The 22951-nt window shown below is 37.6% G+C and overlaps 1 long non-coding RNA gene across 1 annotated transcript; it reads right to left on the bottom strand.

Annotated features, from left to right (window-relative positions):
* Window positions 1-7119: 7119 nt before the first annotated feature.
* Window positions 7120-21365, bottom strand: LOC145983094 (uncharacterized). The gene is made up of 3 exons (XR_014441222.1): window positions 21271-21365; window positions 12107-12294; window positions 7120-7335 (listed from the first exon to the last, which is right to left on the bottom strand). It is a non-coding gene; the product is annotated as an uncharacterized LOC145983094 (long non-coding RNA).
* Window positions 21366-22951: the final 1586 nt, after the last annotated feature.

The following is a 22951-nucleotide window of genomic DNA, read 5'->3' as shown; positions in this document are numbered from 1 at the left end:
TTCCTTACCTTTATCAAAGTTTATTGTCGTTCTAGCACTTTAGAACACTCAGAGTTATTTAACGCTGGGGACTCCCCGATGGCGCAGTAGTAGGGTCGTCGCCTTGTAATCAAGGAGACCTAGGTTCGATACCCGGTGGAGGCACATAGTGGTTCGGATCCCACTTTAGGTCCAGCTTTATTGTGCATAGAGTGGACTTAAAACAACAAGTCAATCAATCAATCAAAGTCATTGCTATCGTTCACCTCCACGGCATGTTTTATTACTCGTATTTAACGGAACAGGATTGTACGTACAAAACTAGTTTCCTGAAAGCTTATACATAATTTATTTACAAAGCATATCAACCCTAATTTTGAAATAAACCAGAACACTGACAAATAAATAAAAAGGAAATATAACTAGAAATAGTCGACAAAAATCATAAATTCATAATGATGTTTACATTTTGTAAATTTCCTACTTTATGCCACTTCTTTTGGCTAATCTCGACGATAAGGATGAATCCTCAATTAGTATAATTCACGATAGAGCATTAGCAATGGAACACCCAATCTCAGGATATAATTCGAAACCGGAATCTTCGGTGGCGAGACCATAATTAGAGCAGTTAAAGCACTCACGCATCGAGACGGTACAATGCCACAAAATTAAAAAAATGCACTTGTGGCGTATATTATTCCAAATTTTACTGTTATTGTGTGCTCTTTCGGATTTTCTTTGCCTTGTAGTATTACAATCAGCAAAAGTATTTTATTTCCTTAGAGTAAAACCGGAAACATTTTTTTTGACAGTTAAACAGGTTCATTTTGTCACGAACTCAACACTTGTCAGTCATCAGTCATCTACTAATACTTTACTGTATTCACCTAAGCACCTGTTACATTGTGCTTTTGGATAAAGAATGCAATATTCAGTCCCCTGGTTTCCATATATTGAGAGGTATTTCATTTCCAAATTTATAAGTGGATTATATAGTTTCTTTAAATATCTTTAAGGAACTATTGGTTGATTCACATCCTATTATTTAAGAGAAAATAAGTAATATTTTCTGTATTGTAAATGAAAAATAATTTACTTATGTGATCTGTTTTTAGATTGTTTCGGATTGGGTGTTCTGGATTTGTTGAATTCTTGCCAGCATTTTCTCCAAAGGAACGAATTCATCATTATCGGATTTTAGATAAGAAGATGGATGATCGAATCTCAATTGGCATGCACACGCTGTGGGAGTTTTCATGAGGTTATAGTCATTGTATTGAATAATTTCAGCTAACGATGTGAATTAAATATTATACAATGTAATTTGTTTCTGATTCCTTGACTCTTGATAAGTGGGCGAATATCTGCTTCTTGGCAGATCCACATCATAGGAAGGCACAAATCTTTTCTAATCTTATTTTGTCCCTTTTATAACTGTAAAAAAATGGAACGGTACACTTACAAGCGACAATATCCAATTGAATGGAACTAAGAAGAAGACGTACTCGTACCCCTGGGGGTACCCGAAGACTTTTTATGGGGTATGCACAATTTAAAATAATTATAAATAATGAAAACTGTTTCTGACAGAGATAACTTGAAAATGTAATAAAGGGAAGCAAAGAAAATAGACATTTCTTTGTCAACATTTTCCTCAAAGTAAATATAAAATGGGATCGATTGAGGATTTCATGTTACTCCCCCACCGATCACCAGACTAAAGAATTCTAACTCTGATTTATTATTATGTTCAGAACTTGTATTATCATCTTTTTCCAAGAATCGCTTTTGTTTACTCTTTGCAACAATGAAATCTTGCAGCTGCGCTCATTCTTGCTAATCGTGCTTTGAATGGTATTAGAATTGTTTCTTTCAAACGCTGCTAATAATGAGAGCGTTTGTGAATGTACGTTACGGACTGGAGAAAGAAAGAAAGAGAGGGAGGGAAGAGGGGAGAGAAAGGGGAGTTCAGTGTTATTTCGTGACTGTTGTGTGAAGGTGCGGTTTCTTCTCGTCTCTACCTCTTTATAGTTACGTTCAGTTTCTCGTTATACTGTGGTGATTTTAGCTTCTGTTGCATCATGGATAAATTCATTATAAGAGGAGTCGGACCCTGTGGCCGAGTGGTTAGCACATCGCGCTGCAACGCCAAGGGTCCCGGGTTCGAATCCCGCTGGGGCTTGGTTGTTTGTGAATGTCCATTCATCAATTTCATCATTTCATCACTCATCCCCATCTTCGCAAATTAGCCAAGAGGCACAAAAAGCGAAGTAAAATAACCTAAATCAATCGATCAATCAATCAATCAATCAATTATAAGAGGAGAGGAAAACGTAAAATCAGTACAAGTGAAAGTGGCGTTAGTGTTGAACCACCGACAGTGAAAAGTGCTGCAGAATCGGTTCCTCCTCCACCGGATATCAGTGAAAATAGTGTTGAACCATCTACGAGCAAGTCGCAAATCTCGAAAAATTTGAAATACAGGTATTACATTAAATATGGATTTGTATCGAATACGTGTGATCCACCTCTTCCCCTCTGCGTTATTTGTAATCAAACTTTATCGAATAACTGTACGAAACCATCCCTCCTTCACAGACACTTGGTAACCAATCATAACGAGTTTAAAGACAAACCAGTTGAATTTTCCAGGCACAAAGTGGAAAATTTAGGTAAAAGTTCAAATGTAATACCGAATTTTATACAATCAACAAAGGTGGCACTGCAAACATCGTATGAGTTAGCGTTGTTAGTTGCCAAAAATAAATCAACCTACACCGGGGTTGAATCTCTTTTCATTACTGGCGCTTTGATTATAGCAGATACAATGTTACAAAAAAATTCTGCCAACGTAATAAAAACAATTCCGAATTCTGACACAAGTGTAGAATTCATGACATGGCAGAAGATGTTGTTGAGCAAATAGTAGAAAGCAATAAAATGGACAAAAGATTTGGGATTCAAATCCATGAATCGTTGGGTGTCTCCGATGATGCCGAGCTACTTATATATGTTCGGTATTTTGAAGTTAAGAAATGTGCTATTAGTGATGAAATTCTGGGATGTAAACAATTACCAGAACATACAAAAGAAGAGAATAGTTTTAAAATTCTTAATAATTTCATAACATTAGAATTAAATTTGTCGTGGGACTGGTGTGTACGTTTGTACACAGTTGGTGCTGCTTCACTGACAGGTCAGAAAACCGGTCTTTTTGCTCTTATTCCCCAAATGAACCCTCACACAATTTGGGAACATTGCATTATACACAGAGAAAATTTTGTCGCGAAAAAAAATATCTCCTGATTTAGACGAAACGCTGAACATTGATGTAAATGTAGTCAACTTAATCAAGTCGGGTGCACTGAACATCCGTATTAAAAAAAAAAAAAGTGCGAGGTGATGGGATCCGCACACACTCAACTGTTTATGCACACTGAGGTGCGGTGGTTATCGTGAGGACGAGTATTGACTCGCCTTTTTGAACTGAAAAATGACGTAAAATGTTTCCTTTCAAAATTATAATCCGATCTGGTGACGTATCTTGAGAATAAACAGTGGCTTTGCCAACTAGGTTACTTGACGGATATATTCAACAAATTCAACGATCTCAATCTTCAACTCCGAGGCTTCGACAAAAATATTTTTAAAGCCCGTGAGAAAGTGAAGGATTTTATAAGAAAGTAATACTTTGGATTGATTGCGTTAATGAAGGAAATATTGCAGTTTTTCCAACTGTGTTGGAATATTGTGGACAAAATGATGTTAGTATTGCTGGTGAACTTCTGGAAATAATCAAATTCCACCTAGAAAATCTCAAGTTACAGTTTTTGAAATACTTTCCACAAATTAAGAAAAATCATAACACACAAGATTGGATTACAAATCCGTTTTCCACCACCGCCATCAATTCCTCTGATCTTCCTGTAAAATTGAAAGAATGTCTGCCGGAAATGTCCACTGATAGATCACTTGAAATAAAATTCGAAAACGTGTCTGTTTGCGAGTTCTGGTGTTACGCAGGCAAAGAGTATATTTAACTTAGTGACACTGCCATCACACTCCTTCTTCCCTTCTCCTCCACTTATTTGTGTGAGCAGGGTTTTTCTGCATTGACAGCCATCAAAACGAAACACAGAAATCGCCTGAATCCAGAATCACCACTGATACTCGCACTAACGAAGATTCAGTCACGAATCGAGGAGCCGGTGTCCAGAAAACAAGCTCAGCCATCTCATTAACAGGTAAGAAATATTAAAGTTCATAATATATTTTTGCTATACCCGTAATTTTCCTTCACTTTATAATTATCCTTTTTATAGTAAAACTGTATTATTTAATAGGTAATGATTTGCATAATTTATTTTAGATGTATTTATGTATAATCTGAATTAAGGATAACTCGGGAAAGGAGGGGGGGGGTACACGCTTGAGTGGCAAAGTTTCTTTAGAGGTACGCGGAGAAAAAAGGTTGAATAAAACTGGGATAGACATTTAAAAAATGCGTAAACATGGCAAACTTTTCTAGATGAATTTCTAAATGTTCCTTCCCTTGTAAATCAAATACAGACTGGGTTGTTTTAATTTAGAAAATAAGTATACATTTGGGCATACAAATCTATACATAGGAAATAGATTAACGTGATATTTTAATTAATTAATAGAAATTAAGTTACACATAATAGTAAATGTACAGGATTGGGTACGAAGATCTAGCCCGCATCATCTTGTCAGACATTCTCACCAGGGGCGTAACTAGGCTGGGGCAGCAGTGCCGGTGCTCCGGGGTCCCCGAGGTAAAGCTCCAAAGACATGTATATGTGTCAAGCTATGAATTTACTGTTTCAGGATCTTTATATACAATAGTATGGAAATGTCTTGAATAATAACGATGCGGGTCTTTAAGTTTGTAAATTTTTGTAAGTGAGTACAAGATGAATAAACATTTGATTAAGGTTTAACCGAGAGTTTAGTTTATCACAATAGGAGATTTTCAGTCGCTTGCTCACGACATGAGGAGCGTAGGGTATATTCCTAGAGACTTCAAGTTACGTCACAGGAATAATTCTTGCTTTTAAAATACTTGTGGAGCACCTTGAAGAACTGATAACACACATTTAATGTTGACCAAAAGTAGTTATTAGAAAATGTGCAGAAAGTGTATTATTTTAATGTAAGTTAAAACAAGGGCTTTAATGTCAGGTGAGGATCGATGTGCACTATAATCTCAAAATATACATCCCAAAAAGCACCGAAGAATACAAAATAGGCAGTAAAAGTTATGAACATTTACAGATTTTTCATCAATTTTCCGGATTAGGCATTCAAAATCTTCCACATAGGCATTAATGACTAAAATTAAGGAGCTATAGTTGCAGCATATCAAGGAAAACAAGTCCTGTCACAGTACGGTCATGGAAGGAAAAGGGCCCATAAATCTTTTCATGGGAAATGGCACAAAAGGCATTCACTTTGGGAGACTCGCGTTCGTGTTCCACAAATTCATGGGGGTTAGCAGTCCCCAAATCCTTACGTTTTGTCTATTCACTTTCCTTGAAAGGTGAAAAGTTGCTTCATCACTGTAAATTAACCTCTCAGAGAACCCATCCGTTTTCATTAATGCGAGGAAATCAGCACAGAAGGACGTGCGCAAAGCATCATCAGTGTCTTTTAAGGCTTGAACTAGTTGCAAGCGGTAGGGTTTCATTTGTAAACGTTTCCGCAGAACCCGCCAGACAGTTTTCTGTGAAAGTTGAAGTTCTCTCGCTGCGCGGTAGGTGGACTTCTGTGGACTCCGCACGAAACATGTGCGCACTCGTTCCACTGTCTCTTCCTCAGTCGACGGACGGACAGTCGATTTTCGTTTACAGATGCAGCCCGAATCTCTTAACTTAAATGTTCATACCACTTACGAATGGCCTTCCCCGTAGGTGGTTCTCTCCGATATTTGGTACGGAAATGCCGTTGCACACTAATCACAGACTTGTTCACATGATAATCAAGCACACAGAAAGATCTCTGTTCTTCAGTGAACGCCATTTTCCTCCTCGCTGCTTGCTGCTGACTCCTAGCTGTAGAAAGTGGAAACACTGCGGGGAAACTCAACTTTGAAACTTAACCTTTCGAAGCGCATGTATCACAATAACATATGTTTATTAGATTTCACAGAATGAATTTCTGTAATCGGGTCCATCATTTTGACTTACCCGTATTATTGCTTAAAATTATGAAGCAAATCTCAGAATTCAGTCCACCCAATGTTTCTCAAATTTTGAGCTACTGTTTCTGACTCATCCTCAAGTCATCCAGAACAAAGTGTTCAATGCGAGGTTAAGTACCCGCAACAATCGGAGTGTAAGTAAAATTGATTGTACTTCACCGAGATTGGGGTGGGGCTTTTTGAAATTGTGTGAAATGGATTAAAAATATATATTGGAACTCTTCAAAGAAGAGGTGGAGTGTTCATTTTTGTACCTTTAGCTAAATTTTGGAAAGCTACCGGAAGCACGAGAAAATTTAGGTCATTCAGCACCATCACTAGGGCGATAACACAATTTAGAAATACGATGAGTCAAGATACGCCTCATGCTTTGCGAAGGTGTCAACTTAGGGGAATAAGGAACCTACAAACAGTTTCATCGATGATGCCATTCACAGATATGTTGTAAAAAGCGTCGACCCATTAGATTCCTGTAAATATAAGTTATTGTATGCTACAATTTATTTATTTTTTTATTCTCATAATATCATTCTTAAAATGATAGTTAACTATACCTAGTTACACGTAATATAATTAAATTTTATATCAGAGGTAAGGATCAATTTTAAAATATTAGTATTATAATTTGATGCCTATGACTTATTCCCCCGCGAAGTTTGATACCCTCTTGAGGAAAGTGGCTGGAACAACACTGGTATGTTGTTCATCCTGTGGTTCCTGACCCTTACAGACCTATACTGGCTCAGATCACTTCCTAGCACGTGGGTTTCTATTGTATAATTGTTACATTTCGACCTCTTCAGTTTCTTCAGTTTGTACTCAACCTTTTCAATCATCCGGTATGTTGGTAACGAAATTTTTGCTTGCAATTTCTCAACAAAGCATATAGATTAGAAAATTAAATTTCAGTAAGATAGTTAAAAATTATAGGCAGTTTTATTACGTTTATTATAATTGCAGAAAAAGAGATCAAGCAAATTGAAGACCATTGTAAATGAACCAAGTCAATGCAATTATGTATAGTTGAATTGAATTCTAACGATTGTCATATATATTTGTTTGTTTGGTGTCCTCCATCTTTCCTCTTATTATATGATGTGATCATTTCCTGTTTCCTTCGGAGTAATAACTGCCTGAAAATAAGAAAATAATCATAATTAAGATCGGAAATTCTTGAGATTTTACCATATTATCACAAATTTCGAAACATAGACAGAGGAAGCTCTCAAACGCACTCCTTCTTTCTCTTATTCTTTGCTAGTGAATCAGCTTTGAACATTCTATGGAAATGCGAATCCACCGCCAATATTATCTCGTGCTAATAATAAGTCTGAAACAACGCAGTTTGAACCAAATGATCCTTGAAATTGCAAAATGGCACATAACCGACTGATCTATTTAAAATTAAGCCCATGCATACGAAAGAAAGTATAAATATATATTTGTCTGTAACGTAAACGTGATCAAAATGTGTATGTGCTGTTTACGCACGTGGTGACAATGGAGGAAACTCTTTGCTGATTCAATGAGTCATAGCTGTGGGTAAAATAATAAGCACGAGAGAGGAGAACTGTAATATCGGAGAGGAAAGCGAAGTGAAAGGACTGCTTGATAAAATGATATGCTACTCAAATTTTTAAAGTTTAAGATGTTCCTTGTGCTCATTAACATTTATGGAAGACACCTACGAAAGTTGCAAGTTTAAGTCATATTCAATCACAATTTCTGCTACATGTTAAATTTTTACGTGACAGACATTTCTACAAAACATTGTATTTGCATTTTTTCATATAAACGTACATTCGCAGATTGTAGCATAATTGTAAACATCAGGGAATAATTTTTCAATGATATTGAAGTATTTAAATTGTATGATTTGAGTAATCTCGGATTTAATGCGTGTCAAAACAGTTGGTCTTTTTTATTTTTACACACATACATTCCGAATCTAAGAAGCTAATTGTTCTACAAATGTAGTCTCAGATTTTTTTCCATAGTAACCTTGTGATAAATTCGCCCATTAAGAATACGCGACAGTTTATGTTACACTCTCTGTCCCAAAAAATACGTTAGGGTAGACCGGGGGAAATCGAGACACGAGGGAATTCCAGTCGTTTGAGTTTACCCGCTTATAACTGACAGACAAAATAAATAATTCATTCCAGTTTCAACATTATGCTGCCACATGCAGTAAGAAATGAACACTTCATGCTACGAGCCCAGGAAAAGCGTCAATTGAGGCTGGTCTGACTTCTTTGTTGGTGACATTCTCTAACAGCTTGTGAAAAACCAGTCAATAAGTGCTATATTTTCAAATTTAAGTTTTTTTGAGGCATTTGCTACAGTAATATTTAAAGTAAAATGGATTTTTGTAAAGACCTGTTTCTCTTGCACGGTATTTTTATGTACTGATTGCATTTGTTGAACAATGTAATTTAGAGCAGTTCCTGTCTCTTTTAAAAAGAAAAGTGGTCCCCTATGCTTTGCACCACGCCATGAAGGGGTGTATAGGGGGTGTGGAGTTAGGGGCCATACTTTCGTGATCACGGCCGAAGGTGTGGGTCATGTAATCCAGCACCACGCCCCTGATCGACTTTACCCCCCAGAGTTTCCTCCAGGTACCCACTTTGTACGACGCTGGGTGGGCTCCGGAGCCGCTGGAGAATGGTTATGTTTAGCGGGGTAAATTGGTTAGTTCATATTTCACTTCAGAATTAATAAAATTCAAATTTTTCGTTCTATTATATCACTTGCCCACGAGAATTGTAAAATATGTTAGTTCTGACCCATGGCAAGAGAGTCGGTGGTCATGCAAGTGTTTTAAGATTTCTTGCCAGTCCATTTTTAACACGAAATATTATTTTCAATGAAAATATTGTACAGAGCATTCCCTGACATTCGCTACGAGACTCGGCTGAAAGCGGCCCGGTATCAGAGCTTGTCTCTCCCGGCGAACGGGTCCGCGACAGTCGCACGCTACAGTCTGTTTTTTCGCTCTCCCTACCTTCGCTCTTTTTCCCATTCTGTTGACGTTGCAGACTGACGCCAGAATAATCCTCCCTCGGAAGTTGTGTTGTGTCGTGTCCGTATGTTGAAGATTGTGGCTTAATATGGCACCACAAAAGTTTACATTACAACAAAGGATTTATCTTGTCGAGTGTTACTTCGGAAAGAGGAATTGTGGAGAAGTGCGACGAAATTTCCGTTCCGTTCCACATAGGACCAGTATATTAAACCTCGAAATAAAAATGAGAAATCTAAAAAATAAAGTATACATAGACAATTCACACACCATCCGTGAGTTAAAAGAGAGTATTGTACGAGAATTACAGTAGACTAACTTGCACGTGTAAATGCCATTTTTTTTTCGGAGATGCCAGGAATGTGTTGCAGCAGAGGGACATCATTTTCATCACCTTCTGTAGTCAAAGTTAGTACACAATATGTAAACTGTAATTTGAATAGCCGACTCTACCGACTGTCGCGGACCCGTTCACCGGGAAAGACAAGATCTGATGCCGGGCCGCTTGTCGCCGAGTCTCGTAGCGAATGTCTTTATTAATATCTGGACTGTTTTTGCATTAACTTCAACCCCTTATTGTTCTAATTAATATAGGTACAGTGCCCCTACTTGTAATGTTGATAACATGAGAAAATAGTTATGTTTAAAAATGTGAAATATATAATTTGTGAATTCTAAAATGTGCAAAAATGCTGTATTTTCCCCAGTAATTATATTATACGTTACAAAATGAGGGAAACAAGAGAACGGAGAACTAGACCGATTCCAGTAAAGCAGAAGAAAATACCTAAGAGGAGGTGGAAGAAGAAGAATCGCTTTGCAACTTCTGTAAAATGGCATACATCGATAAAGGAGTCAGAAGGCAAGTGACTGGATTCAATGGCAGGAATGTAAATTGTGGTATCACGGAAGTTTAGTTAAAGCCTTTAGAGGCAAGCAGTTTGCATGTGCAGTATATATGTGCAAACAATAAAATAACCGTGTGACTTTGATTAGGTGCTTGAAAGTTTGCTTTTGTATTGACTATATAGTTCCCTCAAGAAAATATCATTTTTACCAAGAAAAACAACTGTTTTTAAAAAGTGACCCGATTCCCCCCCCCCCCCACCGGTCTACCATAATGATGAATTCAAAGTGCCACCTCGGTGACCTAGCCTGCTAAGTTAAAGACGTATGCTCTCGCAAATTTTCCGGGTGCTCCTTCAAAAAATGTTGTTTTATCATTAGTGATCCTCACTGTCTCGATTGGCTAAAATTGGTAGAAAAGAGCTACCAAATAAGATGAAATATAAAATATAAGATAAAATTCAGTAAGGCTAATCAAGACTGGACCTACAGTTTAAAGTGGGATCCAAACCACTATGTGCCTCCACCGAGTATCGAACCCGGGACCCCTTGATTACAAGGCGGCAACGCTACAAGGACTTGAATGCAAATAACTTTTCTTAATACGCTTTTCTGTTTGACGTCTCAAACCACGCACACATGTACAAAATGGCCACGTAATGGATTAACTTTTTGATTAAAATAAACAAAATGCAAATAATGGTGTAGATATTAGCTTGGTATATCTGAATACGTGGCACAGTAAGTTAAATTTGGTTTAGGTAAATAATTCAAATATCATTCCCAAGTCTCGGGCATTAAGTTTCTTGTCGTCTTGATTTGAGATCTCTCTCTCATTCTCGACGATATCGATTCGGGATTGGGATCCTTAATCTGAAATAATTTTACACGAGCTCCTGTTGAACAGATTCACAGGACTTCGGATCAAGTCACAGCTAAAACTTCAATCGATTTGTACCAAGGAAAGTAAACATTTTGTCCTTCAAGAGTAGGATATTCCAACACCTGATGAAATGATGCTTTATGTCAAAATAGAAAGAAGTATCTTTTACACGTTTTCATGTTACTAAGCACTAAACTTACCTTGGAAACACACTTTAGCAGTCATGCCGTAAGATGAAATAATATAGGAAGACTAGATAAGTAGATAGTAGTTGTTCTCGCAGAGATGAGACTTTCTCCATATGGCTTTAAATAACCTAAGCGAGATCTTACTGCTTTGCTTAATAGCCGAAGTATGAATCACGCAGCCTCGACGAAAAAAAATACACTAACATGCAACAGAAAGGAAGAGGTCACAGGCGCGGGTCAATCCTTGATTTCTTACCAGCCCAGGGTTGCCCCAAGGCACCCATTGATTTGTGCCTGGGTGAGCTCCAGAGCCGCTTTATACGGTGACAAGGCCGGAAAAATTTCGACCTTAGATCATCCACCCCGGGAATCGAAGCTGGGTATCCCGCGTGGCAGTTAGACACCATACAGGGTTTTTTATCATTATTATTATTAAGGAAATGCCCTGAGAGGCAGCTTTCCTCACACAAACTTGACATCAATTAATCTCAAATCTTAAGTATTTCATTCAGGACAGACAATCACAAACATCCATGTCCCACCCGGGATTTAAACCCGGGACCCCCGGTGCCGTAGCGTACTGCGCTCACAACTCCGCCACGGAGGTCGACATCAACTAGACCACCGCGGCTCTGAAATTAGCTTTTCATATTCGGCTTTGAAAATTTTAACACTTCCGGCGATGCACTTTCATGCTCTCACAATACTCGAGTTACATAAGAAAACCTTAACTCTTTGTTTTCCTTCCTTCCTTTAACTTGTTCGCTTGAGAAGAAAATTCCTCCCACACTTCTCAATTTGTTTTTTCTGTTTCAAGATATAAGCATTTTTAGTCAACCAAAAGCCTATTGATATATTATTATATTTTCTGCTAAATTCTTGCATGTATTTTTTTTAGCTTGAAAACAACTAAAGTATTTCTTATTAACTTAAGCACTTAAATAAAGACTTATGGTGACACTTACCGGGCCTGCAACAACAGTTGTCTTTCCAACCTTACCTCCGCAAATACGCTTGCCAATGTACCCGATGCATGTTACGATGAAGAGAATGACGCTGATCGAGGATATTATGATCTCTAAAGCAGCCAAGGCAATAATGCATTGAAAAAATGACTCCTCGGGGATTGTGTCTGTTGCATTTTCGGATGTCTCTATAAATATAAAAATAAACGCATGAGCGACCAAAAAAGACTAACACTATTTGGAACAAAGTTATTGCCTTTTACTTTATTATTTGGGAACTTTTGGCTAATTGCGACTTTGAGAATTAATGATGATTGGATGCAAATTATGAATATACAAAGTATGTACTTATATAAAGGAGGACGCCTAAAGTAAAACCTCCATCAGCCTACACCATGTTATTTGGACGATGGGAAGCAGCAAAACGGAGGAGAATTAGATAAGAACCTCATAGTACCTGGAATTTACACCAGGACGTCATATCTGTTGAATTTCGGTTTCCCTGTTTTTCTTTTCTTTCCTCTTTCATTCTTCATTATATTCCAATTGACATTGCTGGTTTGGAGTTCCGGAACAATGATGTTGGTTACGTATGCATACTCGTACTAGGGTGGTCCATTTCTTTAAGTTTGGAATTTTGGTTCTCCACAAGGTTGCCCCTGTTTGAAATCACATAAGTTACCCCTCTGTAAAATTTCTACTAAATTGAAAAATATTTAGTGGTCGCTAGGATTGATCGCTGTTAGGAGTAAGGTGAAAAGTAAGAAAAGAGCTGTTTTTGGTGTTAATGTATGAAAGAGAATAAAAGAAATCAAAATGTATAAATTGTCTATATTCTGCATTATTCAGTGGGTTTTTTTATCTCCCGAAGTCATTGTCATCACATTAGATTTCGAAGCATCAGGAAATTGTTGTAGATCAATCAGCCGGAGGAGATATTGTTTTTGTTTAACATCTTTTGTAACACTAGAGTTGAATTTTTGAATTAGAGCAATTCCACGCTCTGCGCAATCTTTAACAACCTTCAGTTGACGAACCTATTCTTGCATTTCAACATAAACTGCATCTGTAGGCCACTCTGTAGGATCCTTTACTAAAAATGATGCTGCCTTTTCCCGTCCATCATTGAGTAACAAATCGAGAAGAACAGTTGAGCGCTCTGTAATAAAAGACTGGAGTAGATGCTGATGATTGAAAGTTTTTCCAAGTCTGCGAAAAGCTTTTACTTTTGATGGTCGCTGAAGATTTTTCACCATTTCCCTTTTACACTTATCACTAAGTCGCAAATCAAAAAATAAAGTGCAACTAAATGTTCAGAAAAATACCAGAGGTGGCTACGAAATGCTGCTGATGCAGCAGTTCAAATCTTACGATTAGGGTAATCTTTAATCTGTTCAAGGAGATTGGCGTCGTTCAAAAGGGCTCTTGCAGCTATGGGAGCTTCGTTCCAGTAACGACCATAGACGAGACTTACAAATAGGCATACTTCTCTGCTGTGGTAAGAATGAACTGTTCCTGGAACATGTAAATTTTAAGGCAAGAAGGCAAGAAGTTAAGGCACGAAACTTAACTTCGGTTGTATCTGCCATTTCGAGAAATATCTGACACAGGCTTAGCAGTTCGAGGTAGTCGTCTCTAGGCTGTTGCATTTTCATAGCATCGGTGTAGTACAAGTAGTTATGCATTTAATGACGGAGTTTAAGGAGGTTCTCAGTATTAAACAAGTTGTCACATTCTGTAGTAAAATTCTTTTTTATCAAAAACCCGACCATTGTTTCTCGAAACGTTTAAAAGAAATCACATCTGGTCTCCCACTTGATCCAAACACTTCTCTAAAAACACTAGAGAGCATGATTTCAAAAATATGGTGCCGGCAAGCTATCCAAACAAGCTCTTTAGCAAGACCCTTTTCAATTAAAGAGCATACAACCAAAATTAACCCCGTGTTAGATGCTGTCGTATCATAGCACACTTTGTTCTTTAACACCCACCCACCCATGAAGAACGTTCAAGCAAGCGTGGCCTGTTGTTCACCTGTACCATTCTTAATCTCTGGAACCGCCAATAGTTTTTCTAAACCGTTACCAGTGACAAGGACAGCAACTCGATCCACTTTTTGCATTCCACCAACAATGTTCGGTAGCAATTTACCATCCCAGTGTAAAACAAGAGGGTGTTGGGGAGAGAATGAGGCCTTGTCTGTTTCTTCAACAAACTGACGAATCGTTTGTCTTTTGCGATGTATTGTGTTACGAGATAAAGATATGTCTGCTACTGGCTTTCCTACAGACTGAGCTACAGCCCCAATTACAAACATTGCATTCCGATCAGAAAGGTTAGCACGGTCAATAGATGCCACAACATCCTTGGTAAAGACATTTGTTCTCGTCTTAGGCTTTTTAATGCTGCTCGAAGTAGATGTGAGTTGAAACTCATCATCTGACGAAGAGTTGGAGTTTCCTTCACAAGAATCTGTTATTCCGGAAACAGATGCTACAACTTCTTCACCTGCATGTGTATCTTCCTCATTGCGTCGTCGTCTAGCCTCAGCTTCTTTTTCTCTCTTCTGCTTCCGAATTTCTTTGTCTGTTAAGCACTTGTCTACTCCTGCAATACTGCAGCTCATTGTGTCTTCTCGCTGTATTTGAAGAAATATTTTGTCGTCTTCATTCTTCATTATCTTCAATGCATCCTTAATAACTATGTCAAATATTTCTACCAGGTCTCCTTTAAATATTTCTTCTTTCATGCGACAGCTTTCAAGATCGATTTCCTATTATTTTTTAACAGCAAATATTCGTCCACAAGTTTTCTAAGTTTTCTCTCCACTGAGTCTAATCTTTGACTAGAAATTCTTGCCCTTTCCCATATCTTCGAAACGGATTCGGCTGCAGCCTTCATACATTTCTTAACAGTTTGATTTTCCTCTACATGGTGAAATTGAAACACTCTGAGCACGTCCCCTTTTGATGGTAGTCTTGTACATGAAAGTGTTGCTGTTGGTTTTCCAATTAACCACACTAGAGTTGATGATCTTGTGGATTTTGAAGTATTAGTGGAAGTCATATCTTGTCTGAAAAACAAAGAAAAACTATAATTGATTTAAAGCAATATACTTTGAGTGGCGATGAATGAATAGTCTGGTCAAAATTTCAACATCAAAATTAAGCAATATTCCTTCAAATGAAAAATCACAAAACATAAAAATAAATACAATATTCCGGTATAGAAAGTGTCGGTTCTTCCCTAAATATTTCTGAAAACGTTTAAAAAAATATTTGGTAATGACAAACATTATTTTATGTTATATTCTCATATTGGCTAAAATTATTGAGTGGTGATTTCTTACTTTATTTTACTTACAAATCCTAGCGACCTCTAAATATGCTTCGAATGGGCTAGTTTTTTTGCATACACGCTTCTCTTTTATAAAGGAACAAAAACAAGCTTGTGGAACGTATGTGCTAAAACTTATTTATTTTATTTATTTATTTATTTCGTCTTGTTTTACATGGCGAAGTTAAGGCTGTGGAGCCTTTTCTTCCACTTGACCATGTTTACAAAAAAATTGAATATGAAATAATTAAAATATTGAAAAAATAAAGAAAAAATATAAAAATTACAGAGAAATAAAAAATACAAAGAAAAATTACATATAAGAAAGGTAATCTAACCTATAGATACGGGCACACACACTCACACACACACATACATATTTTTGCCCTTACACACGTAGGCTACAAGCATATACATAACACTACAATTTCTTAAGCACAGTCCAATATTACACATACTTAAAACACAGTCCAAAACGATATACTTTGACGATAATTCATCTTAACTATTACGCTAAATAATTTTTGTGCCTTACGTCCTTCTATCATTCTCTGCACCCGCCATATTATTAGGGAAATCAAACATTTAATTTTCATTGTATAATATGTGTAACTTTAACAATTTTTTGAACGTCATAATTGAGGAAGAGACATGAATTTCAGGTGTCAACTTGTACCAAAGGCCTGCTGAGTTAACAGTAAAAGAATTTGCATAAAAGTTGGATTTGTGGAGTGGAATGGAGAGCAGAGACCTTTCGCGCGATCTGGTGTTGCGGCTGTGAAAGTCGGAAAGATGTTGAAATCGGTTATAGAGATATTGCGGGTCTTTTAATTGGAGGATTTTGTACAGTAAAATTAACTTATGAAAATTACGTTTATCGCTTAATTTAAGCCACTCGACCTTCGCAAAGTACGATGTCAAATGCTCTGAATATTTTAGATCGAAAACGAAACGAATGCAGGCATTTTGAATTCGCTGCAGTCGTTTAGCTTGCTCGTGATTGACATCCAAGAAAGCAATGTCGCAATAGTCAACAATTAGAAATACAAGAGACTGGACCAGTTTAATTTTTATGCGTTCAGGGAGGAAGTTTTTGAGCCGATAGAGTGAATGCAATGCACCGAAAGCTCTTCTAGATACAGAGTTAACTTGCTCTGCCCAAGGAGATGGTGGTTGAGTATCACACCCAGATTCTTAACAGTAGTGGAGAAGGACAGATGAATATCATTTACGTTGAGTCTAGGGAGGCTAGATTTATCTATTTTGCTCAAAATTCTAGGGGAACCTACAAGAATACACTGGGTTGTAGTCGGGTTTAGATGTAAGCCATGGTGTGCAGACCAAGTACTTATTTGTTTAAGGTCATTGTTCACAATTTCTATTGCATGCAGTATTTCTTGCGGGGGGAAAGAGAAATATAACTGAAAATCGTCGGCATAGATATGGTATTTACAGCAGTTAAGCACCGTCGGGAGCTCGTTTATATACAGAGCAAATAAGAGGGGGCCGAGTGCAGTGCCTTGAGGGACACCACATGGAATGTTTTTCCACGACGATTTTCCATATAGGTCAACGACACATTGTTGACGTTCTTGTAGATAGGAGTAGAACCAATTAACCGCGGAGTCGGAAAAATTGAATATCGATGATAATTTAGCGAGTAGAATTTCATGATCAATTGTCTGAAAAGCTTTTGTAAAGTCTAGAAGTACCAGAATCGTAAGTTGTTTATTGTCCATGGCTAGCCTCATGTCATCGGTTACGTTGACAAGAGCCGTGCAAGTGCTGTGGTTGCTTCGAAAGCCAGACTGAAGAGGATCTATTAAATTATTTCGTGTTAGAAAGTCCCGGGTTTGATCGCTGACGAGATGCTCTAGTGCTTTAGACAAGGCTGGGAGGATGCTGATTTGTCGGTAATCGTTGACGTTTATTATGTTGTTTGTTTTAGGTATAGGGCGTACCAGGGCGAGTTTCCAAGACGAGGGAAATGCGCCGGTAATTAAAGAAAAATTAAAAATATGAGTGATAGGAGCAAGTACGTGGTAGAGATTTTTTTTAATCATGAGGATAGAAATTTCATCTACTCCTACGGCCGATGACTTTATCTTCTGTAACTATTTTCTGACCTGTTCTGGCGAAAAATAAGAAAAACAAAATTTTGGAGCAGTTGTGGAGTGTGTTTCAATGTTACGAATCGTTTCGTGTTTCACATTATCATCGACGATCGGAAGATCACAAAAGTTATCGTTCAATACTTCCGGTGGGAATTTATTAATGGATTCGTGGTTTCTCCGCTTCCCAACTCCCAGTATTTTCAATTTTTTCCAGAGGACGTCAGGTTTGCTTTCGTATGTTAGTAGTTCAGACGCGAATCGGCGCTTTGATTTTCGTACTTCCTGGGTGCAACGGTTCCTCAGGATTCTGTAATTTAAAGATGGATGTGTTATGATCACCAACCTTTATCCCCTTCCTATATTTGGTGTACGCTTTGTCAAGCATTTCCATAAGCCGATGCAACTCGTCCGTCAGCCAGGGAGCAGCGGGACGCGAAACACGCTTCTTCCTGAGTGGAGCATGTTTATCGTACAATTGGAGGATAAAGGTATTTAACAATGAAACTTGCTCATCCACTGTAGGTAACGTACTGATTAAATGCCATGGTAAAAGGGCAGCGTCTTCATTTAGGCGGGCTTCATTAATGTTTTTGAAGTCTCTATATGGAACTTGTTTTGCTTTATATTTAGGAACGCGAAGATAATAGGACACGTAAATTAAATCGTGGTACGAAATTCCAGGCACTGGTATTTGGCCATGGCGCGTTACACGATTTTCGTCAGAAACCAAGATGACGTCAAGCCATGAGTCGGAAGTGGCCGTGTGGTGGGTTGGATTTAAATGGCATATGGAAAGATTTAAAGCAGAGAACGTGTCACGGAATTCTATAACCTTTTCTTTTTTGCTACATAGGTCGGTATTCATATCTCCCAGAACGATCGTGTGTGAATATTTTGGTAGAAAGTTTGCAACGTCGTTCTCGAAGTTATCAAGGCGAGTGCAAGGTGGACGATAGACTACCGCCAGGAGGAGTTTTTGTTGACAGATACTGATTTGGAGGATTATATATTCCGATGAACCGTCATAGGCATCGGGCGACTTTGAGATAATTTTGGCAGGGACGTCCTCGCGCAAATAAATTGCCACTCCCCCTCCCCTCTTTCCGATTCTGTCTTTCCTAAATAAACGAAATCCCGGCAGATGCACCAGATCGTCCGAAAGACTCTCCTTCAACCATGTTTCCGAGACCAGTAAGGCATGTACGTCTTTGTTTATATGAATTATATTTTCTACTTCTAGGAAATGAGCGAGAATACTTTGCGCGTTGATATGAATTGCGTTAAAGCTGCCGGGTGCAAGATTCAGCTGCGGCCCAGAATATGGATAAACCGTTTCCGTTTGTAGCGCTGCAGTTAAGTAGGAAAGGCCATTGTCGCTGTTTGTTGGAGAGATACAAATGTTGCAAAGTTGGTTGAAGAAGTTCGACGTCGGCGTTGCCGGATTTACATTACACAGATCGTCTCTATCCGCCATAATATTGCTTACGGTTTTTAGAAGTGCCGACAAATGGATGGAAAGCACACATTTTAAAAGAGATTACATATATAATTAGTTTAAAAAAGATTTGACTTACCATAAAAGTAGCGTTGATGAAAGGCAGGTGCAGTGAACACAGAAATAATAATACACTTCCATTAGATTTAAATTTAAAGACACTCACATGGACGGAACGTATGCACAAGGATGAAAAATTGATACGCAAAGATAAAATAGTTTCAAGCGCTTGTACACAATAAAAACACATAACACACAACACACACACAGTTGCATTATTTAAACATACACTAATGATTCCTTATTGCAAATTTACTTTTCCTCCCGCATTTATTTCATGTTGTCAAGTGCCGCTAGTGTTGTGACGGATACTTTCCGGCCAGTCGGTAAGAGTATGATAATTCTTCCATCTTGGGTCCACACGTTCCGTTGGCCGTGGCGGTCTTTTGCCCTCCGCAACACATATTGTCACACGGACGTCAGGGATTCGGTGATGAGCAGCTTCGTATCTTTCAGAGATTTCTTCCGCCTCCAAACTTCGTCCCTGGTGCGGTAGCTGGTCAGACGAAAGATGATGGGCCTCCTTCCTTCACGGACGGCATCGGCGGCGGTTCTTCTTTGAGGGCCAAGGCGGTGAGATCTTTCGATGTGCTCCAGAGTGATGTGCTGTAAGTTTAGATTCTTGTGGAGAACGTCAAGTACCAGGGAGTCTCTTTTAACCCATAAGAAATGAACCACCCTAACAAACAGTCCATCTAAAATCCAAGACAACCAATTTCTTGGATATATCAGGTTGAAAACTGTAATATTTTAGCACTCTATCACCCTCATATATAGTAGATGAAGTAAGACAATAAAACTACACAAAGTATACTTGACTCAATAGTTGTGTAAGACTATTCCTTCTATATGCCGTTACGACTCCTAAGAGCTATATTGTATGTACTCATCACTTTAAATACAATATTTATTTATGGTGGCCATCGGCTAATGGCACCACAAAGTGTCCTAGAACTAAAAATAATATTATTGTTATGGCTAAGTGATGGCTTATAGCTTCTCATTTGGTAAAGTAGCATGTACGTATATATTATGAATGTTACAAGTGCAATGCAATCATGTAGTGTGTAATCTTGAGACACATATTTTACTAGTAAAAATAACTTTTCCACAGAAATAAAATTATAAATACGTCACTAGCAGCATGCAGATAATTTCGTTGGAATAGTCCAACACTCTGAAACAATATGTGCTTATGGCTTACAAATTTAACGAGGAAGAAAACATAGTACTTGCATAAATATACTCACCCTAGTCACTATTCGTTTATATCTATACTTTCGTTATCTTGCTTTGCTTTCTACAATTCGCGGCTAATTACGACCATGAGGATGAATGGCCAATAGATGAAATAAAAAGGACCACAGGCAAAGGAACACCCACGTCCACATTTATTTCATAAATCTTCAGAAAGTCATACTGTACTCTATTTATCCAGTAGCATAACTAGCGAGTTTTTGCCTCAGAGAACCTAAGGACCCCCCTCCCCCCACTCTTTAATGTCAACAACTTAAAAATCATTCTGTTTGTCCTTCATCTCGCAAATTTCTGGTTCTTTTAGAAACCTAACTGTACTAAAAGCTAACATATAAAATACAATATAATTTTAGAAGAGAACTGAAGCATAACTTACCATATTGATACCTTCGTCTCACTTCTGCCGCAAACAACACGTATTTCACAGTTCTATACTAAAAGATAATAGAGAGATACACGATCTTGTGCCACGTAGAAAATATTCCCGCCCCTTTCTGCCTCTTCTCTAATTTTTCTCTCTTGCCGACACCAGATGTGATTGAAAATACTCCAACGTCTCTTATTTTAAAGTGCTGCTTTGAAATTAGTATTATTATCAAAGATTTGAATCTATATAATTTAAAATAATACATTTTTAAAAAATGTAGAAAAAACTCTGTTGTTTATTCTCCTTCACCCTTCATTTGCTTCCATTTGCCCAGTTCTTCAGTTGTGATAAGTTGCATCCCATTTTCATCCACAACTACTTAATTTATTAAATGAAATCGAGAGACATGAGATGATTCAAAACACAGAAGCAATAGTAAGGAAACATTCATATTTAATAACCATTCTAAGGTCAGAAACCTAAGTAATACACTACAAAAGAAACGAAGAAAAATATATTAAGAAATGTTCCTTACGAAAGCAGAACATGTTTCCTCTCAAGCCCAAGAGACAGAAAATAACTTTCTAACGAGCCTTGCTGAACAATCGGTCCGCCAGCAGAAGTTTACACGCATATAAATCCGGATGCAAGTCCGTACCTGGAACGTAAGTTAGCTTGATTTGAAAACATTCTCCTATTGTACGCTTTAAAACAATAAGTTCAATACAAAGAGAGGTATTATTTTAAACTTTTCTTGTTTCCTTTCAAAATATTATTACAGGTTTTTAGGGTATACTAATTCGTTGGAGACGGATTGTTGAGCACTAAAAATTGAAATCTTGCCTATAATTCTGACTGAACATATCTAGACCGTGAATAACGTGTGAAATAGTATAAATTACCCAGTTCATCGCTTTGAGATAAAATTACCAGTAGTTGATATACAGTTAGCAAACCATATTTCTCATAGAAATTCGGAAAGTAATTTTTAATTGGGGGTGCGGGGATGCGGGACAATTGAAAATTGTGATGCTCATCGAGTATAATAGCTAAAAGTCATAGCCTATACCTTTCAGCCATACCTTCCTTAAGAAATTCCTGAATACGCCAGTGCCGAAGACATGGGTATTCCTTACCGGGATTACGCTTTTGATATTATGTAATTGTAGTGTTGAATTATCGTTATCTACGAAAGTACATTTACTGTAAAACATGATATACTTTACCCAGATGCAGAAATTTAATTCTACAATGGCAGACTTGCATGCTCATCATTAGTTTCACTATGAAAACTTTGTAAATTGCCCATTCAGCCACAGTCTCATTGCTATTACTCAAAATTTGCTCATTTCATATTCTTTACCAAAATTAAGGAATACATATATAAACAAACTGCGTTGGTTATTTATTCATTATCAGCATTATTGTATTGTAACATTGTAAACCTTCTCTACCATTCATATAATGATCAATAAGGAAGGAGAATTGAACATACAAGAATACCATCAACTTACTCCAGAACTGCACACCGCCTCAGTGATCGAGCACGTTGGGTGTCTGGCTTTTGATTTCAGCACCGCACAAGTCCCTTCTATAATTTCATCTAATAACAACTCATCAGCATCGTCGCGATTATACAAACTGGCAGAAAATAACTGTAAAATAAGATAAATACAAATCCAGAACTTGGCATAATGCGAGTACTTGCTGGTGCTTATCAATAGGTGTACAATGATGTATCGATGGCTGTGTTTCGTTTTCCATGTAATAGATAATAATAATAATAATAAAAGCCGGATTCAGCGGAAGAGAAAGGGAAATTCTAGACTAATGAGGGGCAACCACAGACGTTGAATGATTTCTGTGGAAGGAGAAGCAATTTATATGAGTAAAGAAACATCCTTCAGTTAACCCAAATTGCTATTGTTATTAATTTGGTCAGTATAATTTTTTCATCGTCATTCTCATCATCTTCATTATTATTGGGAGCTTCCCGATGGTGTAGTGATTAGAACGTTGTCGCCTTGTTATCAAGGGGTCCCGGATTCGATACCCGGTGAAGGCTCATTGCACACTATAGGTCTAGTCCGGATTAGCTTTTCTGTGCATAAACAAGTAGTCAGATTCAAATAATCATTATTGAACATAATAATAGGCGTATCATAATTTGATTTTTGAACTTTTTGGTCATGAACGGTTGATTTTCTCATGTTTTA

Source organism: Lepisma saccharinum, unplaced genomic scaffold (genome assembly GCF_977018435.1).
Source record: "Lepisma saccharinum unplaced genomic scaffold, izLepSacc3.1 HAP1_SCAFFOLD_641, whole genome shotgun sequence".
NCBI lineage: Eukaryota > Metazoa > Arthropoda > Insecta > Zygentoma > Lepismatidae > Lepisma > Lepisma saccharinum.
The sequence above is the reverse complement of the archived record's forward strand: the minus strand, read 5'-3'. Positions and strand labels throughout refer to the sequence as shown.